The sequence below is a fragment of the Mustelus asterias genome, chromosome 14, assembly GCF_964213995.1.
Source record: "Mustelus asterias chromosome 14, sMusAst1.hap1.1, whole genome shotgun sequence".
Taxonomy (NCBI): domain Eukaryota; kingdom Metazoa; phylum Chordata; class Chondrichthyes; order Carcharhiniformes; family Triakidae; genus Mustelus; species Mustelus asterias.
The window spans coordinates 3,513,807-3,535,546 of NC_135814.1; the positions used below are offsets into that span (position 1 = coordinate 3,513,807).

Genomic DNA, 21,740 nt, shown 5'->3' on the forward strand with positions numbered 1-21,740 from the left:
TTTTCGGATTGGAGGCAGGTTGCTAGCGGAGTGCCACAGGGATCAGTGCTTGGTCCTCTGCTCTTTGTGATTTTTATTAATGACTTAGAGGAGGGGGCTGGAGGGTGGATCAGTAAATTTGCTGATGACACCACGATTGGTGGAGTAGTGGATGAGGTGGAGGGCTGTTGTAGGCTGCAAAGAGACATAGATAGGATGCAAAGCTGGTCTGAAAAATGGCAAATGGAGTTTAACCCTGATAAATGTGAGGTGATTCATTTTGGTAGGACTAATTTCAATGTGGATTACAGGGTTAAAGGTAGGGTTCTGAAGACTGTGGAGGAACAGAGAGATCTTGGGGTCCATATCCACAGATCTCTAAAGGTTGCCACTCAAGTGGATAGAGCTGTGAAGAAGGCCTACAGTGTGTTAGCTTTTATTAACAGGGGGTTGGAGTTTAAGAGCCGTGGGGTTATGCTGCAACTGTACAGGACCTTGGTGAGACCACATTTGGAATATTGTGTGCAGTTCTGGTCACCTCACTATAAGAAGAATGTGGAAGCGCTGGAAAGAGTGCAGAGGAGATTTACCAGGATGCTGCCTGGTTTGGAGGGTAGGTCTTATGAGGAAAGGTTGAGGGAGCTAGGGCTGTTCTCTCTGGAGCGGAGGAGGCTGAGGGGAGACTTAATAGAGGTTTATAAAATGATGAGGGGGATAGATAGAGTGAACATTCAAAGACTATTTCCTCGGGTGGATGGAGATATTACAAGGGGGCATAACTATAGGGTTCATGGTGGGAGATATAGGAAGGATATCAGAGGTAGGTTCTTTACGCAGAGAGTGGTTGGGGTGTGGAATGGACTGCCTGCAGTGATAGTGGAGTCAGACACTTTAGGAACATTTAAGCGGTTATTGGATAGGCACATGGAGCACACCAGGATGATAGGGAGTGGGATAGCTTGATCTTGGTTTCAGATAAAGCTCGGCACAACATCGTGGGCCGAAGGGCCTGTTCTGTGCTGTACTGTTCTATGTTCTATGACTCTATGGGTGGAATTTTACCAGCTCACCCCGGCCCATCGATGGACAAGAGCTGAGAAATCAGGATTGCGTCCGATTTCCCGGCTGTCGCGATTTTATGGGAGTCGGATTTCCAGCGCAGTCAGCCTCTCGCCAGAAACGGGCAAGAGGCTGAATAATTTATTTAAATATATTCAAATTTGAATTTCCATGTGCTTCGCGAGCCGGGTGCTCAATCGTCCGGACTCTCCTGCCTTTAGGGCCTCGCCGGGAGAGATTCTCTCCGGTGAGGAAAACACCTGCTCCTGGGGTGGGGCCTATGGGGTTGGGGCCTATGGGGTTGGGGCCTATGGGGATGGGGCCTATGGGGGTGGGGCCTATGGGGGTGGAGTTGATGGGGGATGAAGGGGGGCCCACTGCGCACTCTGCACTGGTTTTGGATGGGGCAGGGCGGGGCCCACTGCCACTCTGCAGTTACGATCGGATCGGGGGAGGGGGGCCCGATCTGTCTGTGCGGCGGGGGGGGGGGGGCCAAATGCCCATGCATTTTGGGGCTGGCAATTGGCCGCTGGCCCCCGTGATTGTGGGGGTTGGGGGGATCTGGTTGAGGCTGCATGCAGTAGCAGGGACCTGACAGCTCTCCCTCTCTCTCTCTGTCTGTCTCCCTGCTCTTGCTATTGAGCATGTGCAGAATCAGAGGTCTGCACATGTGCAATAGCTCCCTCTACAGGCTAGCTGGTGAATTAAGCCCCGCCCACTGCCTGCAGCAGCTAGAAACAGTCCACACCATTTTTTCAGTGCATAAGATCGGTCGTGAAAACGCGACCAGAAGACGGATCAGGAACTCTCCCATTTTCATGCTAGCTGGGCACCTAGAATCAATCTCGTAAAATTCCACCCTTTATCTCAGCACTGATTTCACACTGAAGGATTCTAAGGGATTTGACAGGATAGTTTGTAGGAGGTTGTATCCTCTGGGGAATCTAGAACATGGAGCACCGCCTCAGGATAAGGAGGTTATTTAGGATTGAGATGAAGTCAAGTTGTGAATTTTCTAATTTGGCTTCGTCAGGATGGATGCAGTCTCTGTCAGCATATTCAGTCAGGGTAGGATTGATCGATGTTTCCCCTGTGACCGAATCAGGAGCCAAAACAAGTGAGCAAGAAAGTGGAGCTGAAGGAAAACAGCCATGAAGATATCAAGTTGTGGAGCAGGCCTGATGGGTCCAATCTTTCTCCTATTCCTCGTGTTTTTATTTCAGAAGTAAATTCATCTGTGCTTCAACTGATAACCCTGTGTATTTGAGTTAAAGTGGTAGCGCCCATTGTCGCTATGGGCTATGGGTGCTACCATAGCCCATAAAAGCCTAGAAAGCCTATGAGAGAAGATAAGTCAAGGGTCCTACTTTAAAAGTCAGATCCCCAGTCTGCTTTTGCACCTCTTTGTGGAGTAGACGTGTCCATCAGTGTGTGGCAGAGACTCAGACTGACCACATGGAGGCAGCAGAGTTACACCATCAGAACAAATTAAACTGGAGCTTCATTTTAAACCGTCTGATCAGGTTGAATGCAGTCACTGTAATTATGTAGGCAAATTAAGCAGCTATTTCATATAAAGTAAGATTCCACAAACAGCAGTGAAAGGATTGACCAGTGAAACAGTGGGGTTATATTGAACGTTTTGTTTGAATCTTTTACATTCACTTCACCAGGCAGCCTGTTTGAAAGCTCGCACAGTGTACACTGACCAGGCCCTGTATCAGACCAGCGCCAGTCGTTGTCTGTACCCGGCGTCTATTGTACAGATTGACACTGGCACAGCAGCCACCTTAGACTGGCGATGGAGAGGTTCAAAAGGTGAATGATTAACTCCGGATCCTGATTATCCAATTCATCTCCCTAATCCGGATCCTCACTCTGATCCGGATCCTCACTCTGATCTGGATCCTCACTCTGATCCCGATCCTCACTCTGATCCCGATCCTCACTCTGATCCCGATCCTCACTCTGATCCCAATCCTCTCCCTGATCCAGATCCTCACTCTGATCCCGATCCTCACTCTGATCCCGATCCTCACTCTGATCCCGATCCTCACTCTGATCCAGATCCTCACTCTGATCCGGATCCTCACTCTGATCCCGATCCTCACTCTGATCCCGATCCTCAATCTGATCCCGATCCTCTCCCTGATCCGGATCCTCACGCTGATCCCGATCCTCACTCTGATCCCGATTCTCACTCTGATCCCAATTGTCACTCTGATCCGGATCCTCACTCTGATCCAGATCCTCACTCTGACCCGGATCCTCACTCTGATCCCGATCCTCTCACTGATCCCGATCCTCACTCTGATCCCGATCCTCACTCTGATCCCGATCCTCTCCCTGGTCCAGATCCTCACTCTGATCCCGATCCTCACTCTGATCCCGATCCTCACTCTGATCCAGATCCTCACTCTGATCCGGATCCTCACTCTGATCCCGATCCTCACTCTGATCCCGATCCTCAATCTGATCCCGATCCTCTCCCTGATCCGGATCCTCACGCTGATCCCGATCCTCACTCTGATCCCGATCCTCACTCTGATCCCGATTGTCACTCTGATCCGGATCCTCACTCTGATCCGGATCCTCACTCTGACCCGGATCCTCACTCTGATCCCGATCCTCTCACTGATCCCGATCCTCACTCTGATCCCGATCCTCACTCGGATCCCGATCCTCTCACTGATCTTGATCCTCTCACTGATCCCGATCCTCTCAATGATCCCGATCCTCACTCGGATCCCGATCCTCTCTCTGATCCCGATCCTCTCACTGATCCCGATCCTCTCACTGATCCCGATCCTCACTCTGATCCCGATCCTCGCTCTGACCCAGATCCTCACTCTGATCCCGATCCTCACTCTGATCCCGATCCTCACTCTGATCCTGATCCTCACTCTGATCCGGATCCTCACTCTGATCCCGATCCTCACTCTGACCCAGATCCTCACTCTGATCCCGATCCTCACTCTGATCCCGATCCTCACTCTGATCCCGATCCTCACTCTGATCCTGATCCTCACTCTGATCCGGATCCTCACTCTGATCCCGATCCTCACTCTGATCCTGATCCTCACTCTGATCCCGATCCTCACTCTGATCCCGATCCTCACTCTGATCCGGATCTTTATCCTGCTCCTCTCTCATGTTCGAGGTGTAAATGCTCCTGGCTCCTCGAACACGTGTGTAGTTTTGCAGAGGTTACAGAGAAGCTTTCGATTTAACTGTAGGAGTACGATTTAAACAGTCAGCTCTGAGCTACAAACATCTCACTCCTCTGAATACAGCCAGTCAGAACGCTGTTTAACTTTCTCATGATCTACAATGTGTTTAAAATAGAACGGTAAAGAATGCCAACAGGATGTGCCTTCAGGATCTGCAGACACCTCTGGAATGCCATTGTCCGCTGGAGCACAGCTTCCCAGTTTTTTGGCTAAGATCAAGCCCCGGATCAGGTGCAGTGCCTTTCCCTGTCAGCTTGGATCTTGTTCCTCTCTCTTGTGGAGACTATGAATTGGATTCAATTTAAATTTGTTTTTTTTTTGGAGCAAGCAAGGAGATGGATTCAGGTCTGCCCGGCCCACTCTGCACATTGACTTTCTACCTTTACAAATGGAGTAAAAATTAGATTTAAAACGTATTCCCGTCAATACTCAGGCAGCTGGGATTCCCTCAGCTTGCTGTGCCGAGGCCTAGATAATCAGGAGTCACGTGGAAGAAATAACTCCTGGGGAGCAATCTTACTGTAGATAGGGCGGGAGGTGAAAAATCAGCTTCACGCACACTTTCTCGGCCCTCCCCATCGTACTGGCACTGTTTTACCGATAAAATCAGCCTCACACCCAGCCGGGAGCGGGGGGGGGGGGGGGGGGGGGGGGACACAAAACTAGTCAATATTAATGACATCATTTAAATATCATTAGTGAGTCCCAGACTCTATCGTCCAAGATGTATTTAACCCCTCACTGGGCGACGGCCTCACCGGCGAGAATCACAGATGTTCCCCACCAACAGGGACCAGGCTTGAACAAAGAACAATACAGCACAGGAACAGGCCCTTCGGCCCTCCAAGCCCGCGTCGCTCCCTGGTCCAAACTAGACCATTCTTTTGTATCCCTCCATTCCCACTCCGTTCATATGGCTGTCTAGATCAGTCTTAAACGTTCCCAGTGTGTCCGCCTCCACCACCTTGCCTGGCAGCGCATTCCAGGCCCCCACCACCCTCTGTGTAAAATATGTCCTTCTGATATCCGTGTTAAACCTCCCACCCCTCACCTTGAACCTATGACCCCTCGTGAACATCACCACCAATCTGGGAAAAAGCTTCCCACGGTACCTACTCTTGCAACTCGGCCAACGTTGTCTACCTGATACGCTGCAGGAAAGGATGTCCCGAGGCATGGTACATTGGGGAAACCATGCAGACGCTACGACAACGGATGAATGAACACCGCTCGACAATCACCAGGCAAGACTGTTCTCTTCCTGTGGGGGAGCACTTCAGCAGTCACGGGCATTCAGCCTCTGATCTTCGGGTAAGCGTTCTCCAAGGCGGCCTTCACGACACACGACAGCGCAGAGTCGCTGAGCAGAAACTGATAGCCAAGTTCTGCACACATGAGGATGGCCTAAACCGGGATGTTGGATTTATGTCACATTATCAGTAACCCCCACAGCTTGCCTCCTGGACTTGCGGGCTATCCTGTCTGGAGACAATACACATCTCTTTAACCTGTGCTTAATGCTCCCTCCACTCACATTGTCTGTATCTTTAAGATCTGGTTGGCTGTAGGGATTCGCATTTTAATCAGTATTCTGTAACTTGATTTTGTGTCTCTGTGCCCTGTTTGAGAGCAGATTTCCACTCCATCTGACGAAGGAGCAGCGCTCCGAAAGCGAATGGTATTTGCTACCAAATAAACCTGTTGGACTTTAACCTGGTGTTGTTAAAACTCTTACTGTGTTCACCCCAGTCCAACATCGGCATCTCCACATCATGACTGGAGTAGTAACCCATAGACCCAGGCTAATGCTCTGGGGACACGGGTTCGAACCCCACCACGGCAGCTGGTGGAATTTAAATTCAGTTATTAAATCTGGAATATAAAGTTGGTCTCAGTAATAGCAACCATGAAACTATCATTGATTGTCATTAAAAACCCATCTGGTTCACTATTGTCCTTTAGGAAAGGAAATCACCAGGTCCTTACCTGGTCTGGCCTACATGTGACTCCAGACCCACAGCAATCTACATAGAACAAAGAACAAAGAACAGTACAGCACAGGAAACAGGCCCTTCGGCCCTCCAAGCCTGTGCCGCTCCTTGGTCCAACTAGACCAATCGTTTGTATCCCTCCATTCCCAAGCTGCTCATGTGACTATCCAGGTAAGTCTTAAACGATGTCAGCGTGCCTGCCTCCACCACCCTACTTGGCAGCGCATTCCAGGCCCCCACCACCCTCTGTGTAAAAATCGTCCCTCTGATATCTGAGTTATACTTTGCCCCTCTCACCTTGAGCCCGTGACCCCTCGTGATCGTCACCTCCGACCTGGGAAAAAGCTTCCCACTGTTCACCCTATCTATACCCTTCATAATCTTTTACACCTCTATTAGATCTCCCCTCATTCTCCGTCTTTCCAGGGAGAACAACCCCAGTTTACCCAATCTCTCCTCATAGCTAAGACCCTCCATACCAGGCAACATCCTGGTAAACCTTCTCTGCACTCTCTCTAACGCCTCCACGTCCTTCTGGTAGTGCGGCGACCAGAACTGGACGCAGTACTCCAAATGTGGCCTAACCAGCATTCTATACAGCTGAATCATCAGACTCCAGCTTTTATACTCTATATCCCGTCCTATAAAGGCACGCATACCATATGCTTTCTTCACCACCTTCTCCACCTGTGTTGTCACCTTCAAGGATTTGTGGACTTGCACACCTAGGTCCCTCTGTGTTTCTATACTCCTGATGACTCTGCCATTTATTGTATAACTCCTCCCTACATTATTTCTTCCAAAATGCATCACTTCGCATTTATCCGGATTAAACTCCATCTGCCACCTCTCCGCCCAATTTTCTAGCCTATCTATATCCTGCTGTATTGCCCGACAATGCTCTTCGCTATCCGCAATTCCAGCCATCTTCGTGTCATCCGCAAACTTGCTGATTACACCAGTTACACCTTCTTCCAAATCATTTATATATATCACAAATAGCAGAGGTCCCAGTACAGAGCCCTGCGGAACACCACTGGTCACAGACCTCCAGCCGGAAAAAGACCCTTCGACCACTACCCTCTGTCTCCTATGGCCAAGCCACTTCTCCACCCATCTAGCCACTTCTCCTTGTATCCCATGAGCCTTAACTTTCTTAACCAACCTGCCATGTGGGACTTTGTCAAATGCCTTACTGAAATCCATATAGACAACATCCACGGCCCTTCCTTCATCAACCGTTTTTGTCACTTCTTCAAAAAACTCCATCAAATTTGTAAGGCACGACCTCCCTCTTACAAAACCATGCTGTCTGTCACTAATGAGATTGTTCCGTTCTAAATGCACATACATCCTGTCTCTAAGAATCCTCTCCAACAACCTCCCTACCACGGACGTCAAGCTCACCGGCCTATAATTTCCTGGGTTATCCCTGCTACCCTTCTTAAACAACGGGACCACATTCGCTATCCTCCAATCCTCAGGTACCTCACCCGTGTCCAAAGAAGCGACAAAGATTTCCGTCAGAGGCCCAGCAATTTCATCTCTCGTCTCCCTGGGCAGTCGAGGATAGATGCCATCAGGCCCTGGGGCTTTGTCAGTTTTAATGTTCCCTAAAAAACCTAACACTTCCTCTCTTGTAATGGAGATTTTCTCTAACGGGTCAACACCTCCCTCCGAGACACTCCCGGTTAACACGCCCCTCTCCTTCGTTGAACATAGAACATAGAACATTACAGCGCAGTACAGGCCCTTCGGCCCTCGATGTTGGGCTGACCTGTGAAACCAATCTAAAGCCCTTTTAACCTACACTATTCCTATATCATCCATATGTTTATCCAATGACCATTTAAATGCCCTTCATGTTGGCAAGTCCACTACTGCTGCAGGCAGGGCATTCCATGCCCTTACTACTCTCTGAGTGAAGAACCTACCTCTGACATCTGTCCTATATCTATCACCCTCAATTTAAAGCTATGTCCCCTCGTGCAAGCTATCACCATCCGAGGAAAAAGGCTCTCACTATCCACCCTCTCTAATCCTCTGATCATCTTGTATGCCTCTATTAAGTCACCTCTTAACCTTCTTCTCTCTAACGAAAAAAACCTCAAGTCCTTCAGCCTTTCCTCATCAGACCTTCCCACCATAACAGGCAACATCCTAGTAAATCTCCTCTGCACCCTTTCCAATGCTTCCAAATCCTTTCTAGAATGCGGCGACCAGAACTGTACGCAATACTCCAAATGCGGCCGCACCAGAGTTTTGTACAGTTGCAACATGACCTCCTGGCTCCGAAACTCAATCCCTCTACCAATAAAAGCTAACACACCGTACGCCTTCTTAACAACCCTATCAACCTGAGTGCCAACTTTCAGGGATCTATGCACATGGACACCCAGATCCCTCTGTTCATCCACACTACCAAGTATCTTACCATTAGCCCAGTACTCTGTATTCCTGTTACTCTTTCCAAAGTGAATCACCTCACATTTTTCCGCATTAAACTCCATTTGCCACCTCTCAGCCCAGCTCTGCAGCTTATCTATGTCCCTCTGTAACCTGCAACAACCTTCCGCACTGTCCACAACTCCACCGACTTTAGTGTCATCCCCAAATTTACTAACCCATCCTTCTACGCCCTCATCCAGGTCATTTTTAAAAATGACAAACAGCAGTGGTCCCAAAACAGATCCTTGTGGTACACCACTAGTAACTGAACTCCAGGATGAACATTTCCCATCAACCACCACCCTCTGTCTTCTTACAGCTAGCCAATTCCTGATCCAAACCACTAAATTACCCTCAATCCCATGCGTCCGTATTTTCTGCAATAGCTTACCATGGGGAACCTTATCAAACACTTTGCTGAAATCCATACACACCACATGAACTGCTTTACCCTCATCCACCTCTTTGGTCACCTTCTCAAAGAACTCAATAAGGTTTGTGAGGCACGACCTACCCTTCACAAAACCATGCTGACTATCCCTAATCAAATTATTCCTTTCTAGATGATTATAAATCCTATCTCTTATAATCCTTTTCAATACATTGCCCACAACAGAAGTAAGGCTCACCGGTCTATAATTACCAGGGTTGTCTCTACTCCCCTTCTTGAACAAGGGGACAACATTTGCTATCCTCCAGTCTTCTGGCACTATTCCTGTAGACAATGACGACATAAAGAGCAAAGCCAAAGGCTCTGCAATCTCCTCTCTAGCCTCCCAGAGAATCCTAGGATAAATCCCATCCGGCCCAGGGGACTTATCTATTTTCACACTTTCCAGAATTGCTAACACCTCCTCCTTATTAACTTCAATCCCATCTAGTCCAATAGCCTGTATCTCAGTATTCTCCTCGACAACATTGTCTTTTTCCTGCATGAATACTGATGAAAAATATTCATTTAGCGCCTCTCCTATCTCTTCAGACTCCACACACAACTTCCCACAACTGTCCTTGACTGGCCCTAATCTTACCCCAGTCATTCTTTTATTCCTGACATACCTATAGAAAGCTTTAGGGTTTTCCTTGATCCTACCTGCCAAAGACATCTCATGTCCCCTCCTGGCTCTTCTTAGCTCTCTCTTTAGGTCCTTCTTGGCTAACTTGTAACTCTCAAGTGCCCTAACTGAGCCTTCACGTCTCATCTTAACATAAGTCTCCTTCTTCCTCCTCACAAGAGATTCAACTTCTTTAGTAAATCACGGTTCCCTCGCTCGGCCACTTCCTCCCTGCCTGACAGGTACATACTTATCAAGGACACGCAGTAGCTGTTCCTTGAACAAGCTCCACATTTTAATTGTGCCCATCCCCTGCAGTTTCCTTCCCCAACCTATGCATCCTAAATCTCGCCTAATCGCATCATAATTTCCTTTCCCCCAGCTATAACTCCTGTCCTTTGGTATATACCTATCCCTTTCCATCGCTAAAGTGAGCGTAACCGAATTGTGGTCACTATCACCAAAGTGCTCACCTACCTCCAAATCTAACACCTGGTCTGGTTCATTACCCAGTACCAAATCCAATGTGGCCTCGCCTCTTGCTGGTCTATCTACATACTGTGTCAGGAAACCCTCCTGCACACATTGGACAAAAACTGACCCCTCTAAAGTACTCGAACTATAGCTTTTCCAGTCAATATTTGTAAAGTTAAAGTCCCCCATAACAACTACCCTGTTACTTTTGCTCCTAATGTGGAGATGCCGGCATTGGACTGGGGTAAACACAGAGAGAAGTCTAACAACACCAGGTTAAAGTCCAACAGGTTTATTTGGTAGCAAATGCCACTAGCTTTCGAAGCGTGCTGTTCCTTTGTCAGGTGGAGTGGGAGATGTGCTCACAAACAGGGCATACAGAGACACAAACTCAATTTACAGAATAATGATTGGAATGCTAATCAAGCTAATCAATGCTAATACAGCTAATCAACTCTGAAAGGTACAGCCAATGTGAGTGGAGAGAGGGTTAAGCACAGGTTAAAGAGATGTGTATTGTCTCCAGCCAGGACAGCTCGTGAGATTTTGCAAGTCCAGGCAAGTTGTGGGGGTTACAGATAGTGTGACATGAACCCAAGATCCCGGTTGAGGCCATCCTCATGTGTGCAGAACTTGGCTATCAGTTTCTGCTCAGCGACTCTGCGCTGTCGTGTGTCGTGAAGGCCGCCTTGGAGAACGCTTACCCGAAGATCAGAGGCCGAATGCCCATGACCGCTGAAGTGCTCCCCAACAGGAAGAGAACAGTCTTGCCTGGTGATTGTCGACTGTGTTCATTCATCCGTTGTCGTAGCGTCTGCACGGTTTCCCCAATGTACCATGCCGTGGATGTCGTCTATATGGATTTCAGTAAGGCATTTGACAAAGTCCCACATGGCAGGTTGGTTAAGACGGTTAAGGCTCATGGGATACAAGAAGAAGTGGCTAGATGGGTGGAGAACTGGCTTGGCCATAGGAGACAGAGGGTAGTGGTCGAAGGGTCTTTTTCCAGCTGGTGGTCTGTGACCAGTGGTGTTCTGCAGGGCTCTGTACTGGGACCTCTGCTATTTGTGATATATATAAATGATTTGGAAGAAGGTGTAACTGGTGTAATCAGCAAGTTTGCGGATGACACGAAGATGGCTGGACTTGCGGATAGTGAAGAGCATTGTCGGGCAATACAGCAGGATATAGATAGGCTGGAAAATTGGGCGGAGAGGTGGCAGATGGAGTTTAATCCGGATAAATGCGAAGTGATGCATTTTGGAAGAAATAATGTAGGGAGGAGTTATACAATAAATGGCAGAGTCATCAGGAGTATAGAAATACAGAGGGACCTAGGTGTGCAAGTCCACAAATCCTTGAAGGTGGCAACACAGGTGGAGAAGGTGGTGAAGAAGGCATATGGTATGCTTGCCTTTATAGGACGGGGTATAGAGTATAAAAGCTGGAGTCTGATGATGCAGCTGTATAGAACGCTGGTTAGGCCACATTTGGAGTACTGCGTCCAATTCTGGTCGCCGCACTACCAGAAGGACGTGGAGGCGTTAGAGAGAGTGCAGAGAAGGTTTACCAGGATGTTGCCTGGTATGGAGGGTCTTAGCTATGAGGAGAGATTGGGTAAACTGGGGTTGTTCTCCCTGGAAAGACGGAGAATGAGGGGAGATCTAATAGAGGTGTACAAGATTATGAAGGGGATAGATAGGGTGAACAGTGGGAAGCTTTTTCCCAGGTCGGAGGTGACGATCACGAGGGGTCACGGGCTCAAGGTGAGAGGGGCGAAGTATAACTCAGATATCAGAGGGATGTTTTTTACACAGAGAGTGGTGGGGGCCTGGAATGCGCTGCCAAGTAGCGTGGTGGAGGCAGGCACGCTGACATTGTTTAAGACTTACCTGGATAGTCACATGAGCAGCCTGGGAATGGAGGGATACAAACGATTGGTCTAGTTGGACCAAGGAGCGGCACAGGCTTGGAGGGCCGAAGGGCCTGTTTCCTGTGCTGTACTGTTCTTTGTTCTTTGTATGCCTTGGGACATCCTTTCCTGCAGCGTATCAGGTAGACAACATTATCTGAGTTGCAAGTGTATGTACCGTGTACTTGGTGGATCGTGTTCTCAAGTGAGATGATGGCATCCATGTCGATGAGCCGGCACGTCTTGCAGAGGTTGCTTCTCTCCAGAATCATCTTTGCAATCCTTTCCTCTACATCTCTGGAACTTTTCGGAGGCCTATAGAAAACTCCCAACAGGGTGACCTCCTTTCCTGTTTCTAACGTCAGCCCATACTACCTCATCAAACGTCCTTTCTGCCACCGTAATACTGTCCTTGACTAACAATGCCACACCTCCACCTCCTTTACCACCTTCCCTGACCTTACTGAAACATCGAAACCCCGGAACCTGCAACAACCATTCCTGTCCCTGCTCTATCCATGTCTCCGAGATGGCCACAACATCGAATTCCCAGGTACCAACTCATGCTGCAAGTCACCTCCCTTATTCCAGATGCTCCTGGCATTGAAGTATACACACATCAAACCACCTTCCTGCCTGCCGGTACACTCCTGCGACCTTGAAACCTTATCCATGACCTCACTACTCTCAACCTCCTGTACACTGGAGCTACAATTCAGGTTCCCATCACCCTGCTGAATTAGTTTAAACCCTCCCGACGAGCCTTAGCAAATTTCCCCCCCAGGATATTGGTACCCCTCTGGTTCAGGTGTAGACCATCCTGTTTGTAGAGGTCCCACCTACCCCAGAATGAGCCCCAATTGTCCAGGTATCTGAATCCCTCCCTCCTGCACCATCCCTGTAGCCACGTGTTCAACTGCTCTCTCTCCCTATTCCTCTCCTGGCTAGCATGTGGCATGTGGCACGGGTAACAAACCAGAGATAACAACTTTGTTTGTTCTAGCTCTAAGCTTCCACCCGAACTCCCTGAATTTACGCCTTACATCCCCATCCCTTTTCCTGCCTATGTCTTGGGTGTCTATGTGAACCACGACTTGGGTCTGGTCCCCCTCCCCGTTAAGGATCCTGAAAACACGATCCGAGACATCACGGACCCCGGCACCTGGGAGGCAACAACCAACCGCGAGTCCCTCTCGTTCCCACAGAATCTCCTATCTGTCCCCCTAACTATGGAGTCCCCAATAACTAATGCTCTCCTCCTCTCCCCCCTTCCCTTCTCAGCAACAAGGACAGACTCTGTGCCAGAGACCTGTACCCGATGGCTTCCCCCTGTTAAGTCCCGCCCCCCAACAGTATCCAAAACGGAATACTTGTTATACAGAGGAACAGGGGATCCAGGGGATCGCTGCTCTGACTGCTTCTTACCCCTTCTAGCCGTCACCCACGTATCATCATTTCTAGACGTAGCTACCTCACTGTAGCTTCTATCTACAGCTGCCTCTGCCTCCCGAATGATCCTGAGTTCATCCAGTTCCAGCTCCAGATCCCTAACACGGTCTTCAAGGAGCTGGAATTGGGTGCACTTCCTACAGGCGTACTGAGCCGGGACACTGGTGTCCCTCACCTCAAACATCCCACAGGAGGAACATTGCACCGCCTGCACTGACATCCCTGCTACTTCCCTTACTAAGAACGAAAGAGAGAAAAAAAGCTTACCTGCTCTCACTCTGAGTCTCGGGTTTCCTCCCCATTCAAATTTATTGGGCAAAAAACCTTCCCAGGCCTCTCCACGGCCTACGTCCGGTTTCCTGTTTCCTGCTGCACTGGAAAAAAAAACACGAAAAAGTAAAACTCAAAATCAAAACTCTCTTACCCTCAGCTCTCCTCACTCGAATCGCTCCCTCTCTGCTTGCTCCGGTCGAACAATCTGGAATCTGGTTGACTCATCACTGTCCTCTGAAATGGCTTAGCAAGCCACTCTGTTTATGGGCAATTAGGGATAAATGCTGGCCCACATATCCCATGAAAGAATAAAGAATATATGCGGCCAGTGTATAATTTGGGCAAAATTTAAAAGTATTGCAACCTGGTTGGTTACTCTGGAGCTTGCAGAGTAAAGTATTTATTAGCCACAAGTAGGCTTACATTAACACTGCAATGAAGTTACTGTGAAAATCCCCTAGTCGCCACACTCTGGGGCCTGTTTGCGTACACTGAGGGAGAATTTAATATGGCCAATCCATCTAACCTGCATATCTTTGGACTGTGGAGGAAACAAGAGGAAACCCACACAGACACGGGGAGAATGTGCAAATTCCACACAGACAGTGACCCAAGTCGGGAATCGAACCCGGGACCCTGGAGCTGTGAAGCAGCAGTGCTAACCACTGTGCCACCGTGCCACCCTGTGTCGGGGGAGAGAGGGTCAGACCATTAAATTTCACCCTTTGTTTAATTTTCTTTGCTTACATATTTATTGGACATGGACGTGCTGCCTGGGTCAGCATTTATTGCCCATTCTTAATTGCCCAGGAGAAGGCGATGGTGAGCTGCTTTCTTGAGCCACTGCAGTCCCTGATGGTGTAGGTACACCCACAGTGCTGTTAGGGAGGGAGTTCCAGGATTTTGACCTAGTGACATTGAAGGAATGTCGATATATTTCCAAGTCAGGATACCGAGAGGCTTGGAGGGGAGCTTGCAGGTGGGGGTGTTTCCAGGTATCTGCTGCCCTTGTCCTTCTAGATGGGTTGTAGGTTTGGAAGGTGCTGCCGAAGGAGCCTTGGTAAGTTGCTGCAGTGCATCATGGTACACATGGTTGTCACTGTGCGTCAGTGCTCGATATTGAGGCTGGTGGATGACAGTCATCAGAAAATTCAGTTTCATTATTTGATTCTGTAATATTTGTATGGCTCTGATTCCAGCCTCTTTTATATCCCCACTCTCTTTGCGCCCTTTCTGATTGACTTCAAATACATGGAGACCACACTCTGTACTTCCCTCCATAAACCTATCCACCCTGCACGTTTTAGATAGCGGGGGGGGGTCTGCTGGGCTAAACCTGGCCCAAGTGGCACAATGGCTGATAGTGGGAGGGGCTGGGGAATAGTGGGGGGTGGTGGTTCACAGCTTGTTGTTCTGGGATAGTGAGTGGTGGTGGCTGATAGGGTGAGTGATTAGGGAAGGTGGATAATATTGGGAGTGCTGGGTGACAGAGGGAAAGGTTGGTGGATGGGAGAGAGAGGAGTGGTGTTGGGTGATGGCAGGAGGGGATGGTGAGTGCAAAGCACAGGGACTAGCAGCAGGAGGGGTGATATTTGCGGCCCAGAAGAGGCAGTCATACCCCACCTGCTGCCCAGAAAAAATCATTCAATCAACACATACCAAGTCCAACATAACACTGTTGAAGGGCATCGATTATACGGATAAACAAGGTGCTTCTTTCTGACAGATACTCGGGACAGTCACAGCTAAAATATTGATGGTGGCAAGTCTCACAAAGAGTAAATTTCAGTGAGCAGCCTGGACATTCCATCAAATAGATTCCGAATCTTCAGCTTGTCCTCTCGATGTGGGCAGAGGGTTTGGGAAAGACAGCTTCTGATGTGTTATCTCACTTACAGAAATTTAATCATGGCCTCACCAATACCTGAGTAGCAACTCATCTGGATTCCTTCACTCAAAACACTTGGTTAAAAACAGCAACATTCTGCTACCACCTTTGTGGGCATTTGGAAATAATAGAAAGGTTGCTCGATCTGTTTCATTATCCATTCACCCCACCCACAATTACCTTTCATCACCGGAATGAGATCATTTATTTTTGTGGCAATCTTCATAACTTCAGCCTTTCAGGCATTAGTCTTTCCATTTGAAAGGTGTGCCCCACAGTCAGACCAACACCCAGCTGCTGGAAAACTGGCTGCCTCGGGGCCAGGGCTCAGGAATGTTGCACTCAGTCGCGATGCTGTTAGTCAGCCAAAGACTTTATGCTCAAACTTTATTCACTCAGATTGTTACAATGCGAGAGTATTTTGACCATATTGTTCCTGTGTTCAAAGTGAGAGATCACATTTAATGGAAATAGAGCATTCACTCACACAAGAAAGAGTTGAGAGGTTCCCAGGACAGCATGGGGTTAGATACAGAGTAAAGCTCCCTCTACACTGTCCCCATCAAACACTCCCAGGACAGGTACAGCACGGGGTTAGATACAGAATAAAGCTCCCTCTACACTGTCCCCATCAAACACTCCCAGGACAGGTACTGCACAGGGTTAGATACAGAGTAAAGCTCCCTGTACACTGTCCCCATCAAACACTCTCAGGACAGGTACAGCACAGCGTTAGATACAGAGTAAAGCTCCCTCTACACTGCCCCCATCAAACACTCCCAGGACAGGTACAGCACGGGGTTGGATACAGAGTAAAGCTCCCTCTACACTGTCCCCATCAAACACTCCCAGGACAGGTACAGCACGGGGTTGGATACAGAGTAAAGCTCCCTCTACACTGACCGCATCAAACACTCCCAAGACAGGTACAGCACGGGGTTAGATACAGAGTAAAGCTCCCTCTACACTGTCCCAACAAACACTCCCAGCTCAGATACAGCACGAGGTTAGAGACAGAGTAAAGCTCCCATTACACTGCCCCCATCAAACACTCCCAGGACAGGTACAGCATTGGGTTAGATACAGAGTAAAGCTGCCTCTACACTGTCCCCATCAAACACTCCCAGGACAGGTACAGCAAGGGGTTAGATACAGACTAAAGCTCCCTCTACACTGTCCCCATCATACACTCCCAGGACAGGTACATCATGGTTTTAGAGACAGAGTAAAGTTCCCTCTACACTGTCCCCATCAAACGCTCCCAGGATAGGTACAGCACAGGGTTAGATACAGAGTAAGGTTCCCCCGACACTGTCCCCATCAAACACTCCCGACACAGGTTCAGCACGGGGTTAGATTCAAAGTCAAACTCCCTCTACGCTGTCCCCATCAAACACTCCCAGGACAGGTACTGCATGGGGTTAGATGCAGAGTAAAGCTCCCTCTGCACTGTCCCCATCAAACACTCTCAGGACAGGTACTGCATGGGTTTAGATACAGAGTAAAGCTCCCTCTACACTGTCCCCATCAAACACTCCCAGCTCAGATATAGCACAGGGTTAGATACAGAGTAAAGATCCCTCTACACTGACCCCCATCAAACATTCCCAGGACAGGTACTGCACAGGGTTAGATACAGAGTAAAGCTCCTTCTACGATATACCCATCAAACACTCCCAGGACAGGAACAGCATGGGGTTAGATGCAGAATAAAGCTCCTTCTACACTGTCCCCCATCAAACACTCCCAGGACAGGTACAGCATGGGGTTAGATACAGAATTAAAGCTCCCTCTACACTGTCCTCATCAAACACTCCCAGGACAATTACAGCACAGGTTTAGATACAGAGTAAAGCTCCCTCTACACTGTCCCCATTAAACACACGCAGGACAGTTCAGCACAGGGATAGATACAGAGCACAGCTCCCTCTACACTGCCCCCATCAAACACTCCCAGGACAGGTGCAGCACGGGGTTAGATACAGAGTGAAGCTCCTTCTACACTGTCCCCATCAAACACTCCCAGGATAGGTACAGCACGGGGTTAGATGCAGAGTACAGCTCCCTCTACACTGTCCCCATCAAACACTCCCAGCATAGGTACAGCACGGGGTTAGATGCAGAGTAAGATTGGTCTAGTTGGACCAAGGAGCGGCACAGGCTTGGAGGGCCGAAGGGCCTGTTTCCTGTGCTGTACTGTTCTTTGTTCTTTGTTCTTTAAAATTCCCTCTACCCTGTCCCCATCAAACACTGTGTGGCTTTTGCTACCAAATAAACCTGTTGGACTTTAACCTGGTGTTGTTAAACTTCTTACTGTGTTTACCCCAGTCCAACGCCGGCATCTCCACATCATGCCCATCAAACACTCCCAGGTTTAATTCCCCCTGAAAACCCTTCTCTCTAACACCCCCAGTCTCTAATTTCCAGAAGATGTCAGTTCATTGGATGTTCCATCTGTCCTGGGGTCACAGTGAACAATTTCAGTGCTGGAGTTGCTGTCCCAGCACTGATTACCTAACTCAGAATAGGTCAGAGATTAAAATCAGAGTCTCACTGCTCAGTGGAGCTGAATAGCACACTGGGAAGCAGGTCTTTCCTACTCATGGAGGAGCTCAGGTGCCTGTGTGTGTACTGAATAGCTACCCGTGGTTGGCTTGATTTTTGTTGTGAGGAAAGTGGAGGAGTTTTTTTCGGAAGGATGCTGGGCAGGTGAGTCAGGAATGAAGTAAACACCTCAGGGAGGCCATTCCCACACAGAGTTACAAAATGAGCCACAAGCTTCCAGTGGAGCCAAGTGGGGCAGTAAATTGATCTGTCTGTGGATGCAATCACTGATTCTGGAGTGTTTGGTTCATTGCTCAGCCCTGCCCCTGCCTTTATGTGTAAATTCCCTTTGTTGTCCAAACCTGTCCCTTAACCTCTGCAGCAAATGAAGACACAAAGTCGATTTTAAATATTTAACCACAATTTCCTTTATTCTGTAGCTACTTAAACAACATTAAATACTTGCAATGCATCAACCGAATACTCACTATCTGTTACCTTACTTAATCGAAGGTTGATTTCCACTTGCATATTTAACGTGGCCAGGGTTTTGTCGAATGGAATCAATTCTTTGTTCTTCTTCTTCCAGATGTTGTCTCTCCTTGTGAGTTTGGTTCCCAGGTTTTTCACACTGCCTTCTGAACAAGCTCATTTCGGTAACATATTTAACTCCAAAAGTTCCTTGACAACCAGCCAATAAATTGCTCAAAAAACCCAGTTGCATTGTTCGATTAGGCTAATCAAACAGAACCAGGGGAGAGGGATTGGTTACTCCAAACTCTGTCATGTTTAGCCCCTTAAGTGCATATTGTTCATATTCCAATGCCCATAAAGGGACACTGGCTCCAAACGTCTGTAACCAACGTCTCTCTGCTAAGGACAAACTGTTACATCTGACACCTTGTGCCCTTTGATAAATCCCAGGCCAGCTTGGGAACAAGAAATCCCAGCGGAGTGAAAAACAACTTTCACCAAAACTCAGGTTCACTTGATTGATGATCTTTAAGCATATTAAAAGTTAAATCTCTGCAGGCCATTCAGCCACACCTTTTAGGTCACTAAATTAGTCCTGCTGCTCCTTTACATAAGAACATAAGAACTAGGAGCAGGAGTCGGCCATCTGGCCCCTCGAGCCCGCTCCGCCATTCAATAAGATCATGGCTGATCTTTTCGTGGACTCAGCTCCACTTACCCGCCCGCTCACCAGAACCCTTAATTCCTTTACTGTTCAAAAATTTATCTATCCTTGCCTTAAAAACATTCAATGAGGGAGCCTCAACTGCTTCACTGGGCAGGAAATTACACAGATTCACAACTCTTTGTGTGAAGAAGTTCCTCCTCAACTCAGTCTGAAATCTGCTCCCCCTTATTTTGAGGCTATGCCCCCGAGTTCTAGTTTCACCCGCCAGTGGAAACAACTTCCCTGCTTCTATCTTATCTATTCCCTTCATAATCTGATGTGTTTCTATAAGATCTCCCCTCATTCTCCAGAATTCCAATGAGTACTTTTTAAAAATTTGATTTATTATTGTCACATGTATTAACATACAGTGAAAAGTATTGTTTCTTGCGCGCTATACAGACAAAACATACCGTTCATGGAGAAGGAAAGGAGAAGGTGCAGAATGTACTGTTGCAGTCGTAGCTAAGGTGTCGAGAAAGATCAACTTAATATAAGGTAAGTCTATTCAAAAGTCTGATGGCAACAGGGAAGAAGCTGTTCTTGAGTCAGTTGGTACGTGACCTCAGATTTTTGTAACTTTTTCCCGAAGGAAGAAGGTGGAAGAGAGAATGTCCGGGGTGTGTGGGGTCCTTAATTATGCTGGCTGCTTTGCCGAGGCAGCGGGAAGTGTAGACAGAGTCAATGGACGGGAGGCTGGTTTGCGTGATGGATTGGACTACATTCACGACCTTTTTCAGTTCCTTGCAGTTTTGGGCAGAGAAGGAGCCCATACCAAGCTGTGATACAACCAGAAAGAATGCTTTCTATGATGCATCTGTAATAGTTGGTGAGAGTCGTAGCTGACATGCCAAATTGCCTTCTGAGAAAGTAGAGGTATTGGTGGGCTTTCTTAACTATAGTGTTGGCATGGGGGGACCAGGACAGGTTGTTGGTGATCTGCACACCTAAAAACTTGAAGATCTCGACCTTTCTACTTCATCCCCATTGATGTAGACAGGGGCATGTTCTCCTTTACGCTTCCTGAAGTCGATGACAATCTCTTTTGTTTTGTTGACATTGAGGGAGAGATTATTGTTGCCGCACCAGTTCACCAGATTCTCTATCTCATTCCTGTACTCTGTCTCATCATTGTTTGAGATCTGACCCACTATGGTGGTGTCGTCAGCAAACTTGAAAATCGAATTGGAGGGGAATTTGGCCGCACAATGATAGGTGTGTAAGGAGTATAGTAGGAAGCTGAGAACACAGCCTTGTGGGGCACTGGTGTTGAGGATGATCGTGGAGGAGATATTGTTGCCTATCCTTACTGATTGTGGTCTGTGAGTTAGGAAGTTCAGGATCCAGTCGCAGAGGGAGGTGCCGAGGCCCAGGCCACAGAGTTTGGAGATGTGTTTCGTGGGAATAATAGTGTTGAAGGCTGAGCTGTAGTCAATAAATAGGAGTCTGACATAGATGTCCTTGTTATCTAGGTGTTCCAGGGTTGAGTGCAGGGCCAGAGAAATGGCGTCTGCTGTGGACCTGTTGCGGCGGTAGGCAAACTGTAGTGGATCCAGGCAGTCCGGGAGGCTGGAGTTGATTCGTGCCATGACTAACCTTTCGAAGCACTTCATAAAGATGGATGTCAGAGCCACCGGACGATAGTCATTAAGACATGCTGCTTGGTTTCTCTTAGGTACCGGGATGGTGGCCATCTTGTTGAAGCAGATAGGGACCTCAGCTTGTTGTAAAGAGAGGTTGAAGATGTCTGTGAATACTCCCGCCAGCTGATCCGCACAGGATCTGAGTGCTCGTTCGGGTACCCCATCCGGGCCAGTCGCTTTCCGTGGGTTGACCTTCAAGAAAGCTGCTGTGGTGACCCCAGATACAGGTTCATCCAGGGCTTCCAGGGTGGAGGGCATGCTCTCGCTGACCTCTTGCTCAAAACGGGCATGGAATGCATTGAGCTCATCAGGGAGGGGTGCGTTAGAGCCGGCGGTTTTACATGCCTTTACTTAGCCCCGGTCTACTCAGCCTCCCCACATAAACCAACCCTCTCCACTCTGGAATCAACCTAGTGAATCTCCTCTGCACCCCCTCCAGTGCCAGTATATCCTTTCTCAAGGAGACCAAAACTGTACACAGTTACTTCAGGTGTGGCCTCACCAGCACCTTATATTTCTTTACCATCCTTTTACAATTTATGAGCCTGTAGAGGATTTGGGATTCTCCTTTATGTTGGCTGCCTACCTTTTCTCATAATCCCTCTTCACTTCTCT

General features: G+C 48.3%; 1 protein-coding gene across 1 annotated transcript in view; it reads right to left on the minus strand.

Moving 5' to 3' along the window:
• Positions 1-13,971, minus strand: part of LOC144503988 (C-X-C chemokine receptor type 1-like) — a 39,626-nt gene extending 25,655 nt beyond the window's left edge. Inside the window, exon 1 of the mRNA XM_078229137.1 lies at positions 13,865-13,971. The gene's annotated coding sequence lies outside the window, so the exon portion shown is untranslated. The remainder of the gene's footprint in view (positions 1-13,864) is intronic.
• Between the last annotated feature and the right edge of the window lie 7,769 nt (positions 13,972-21,740).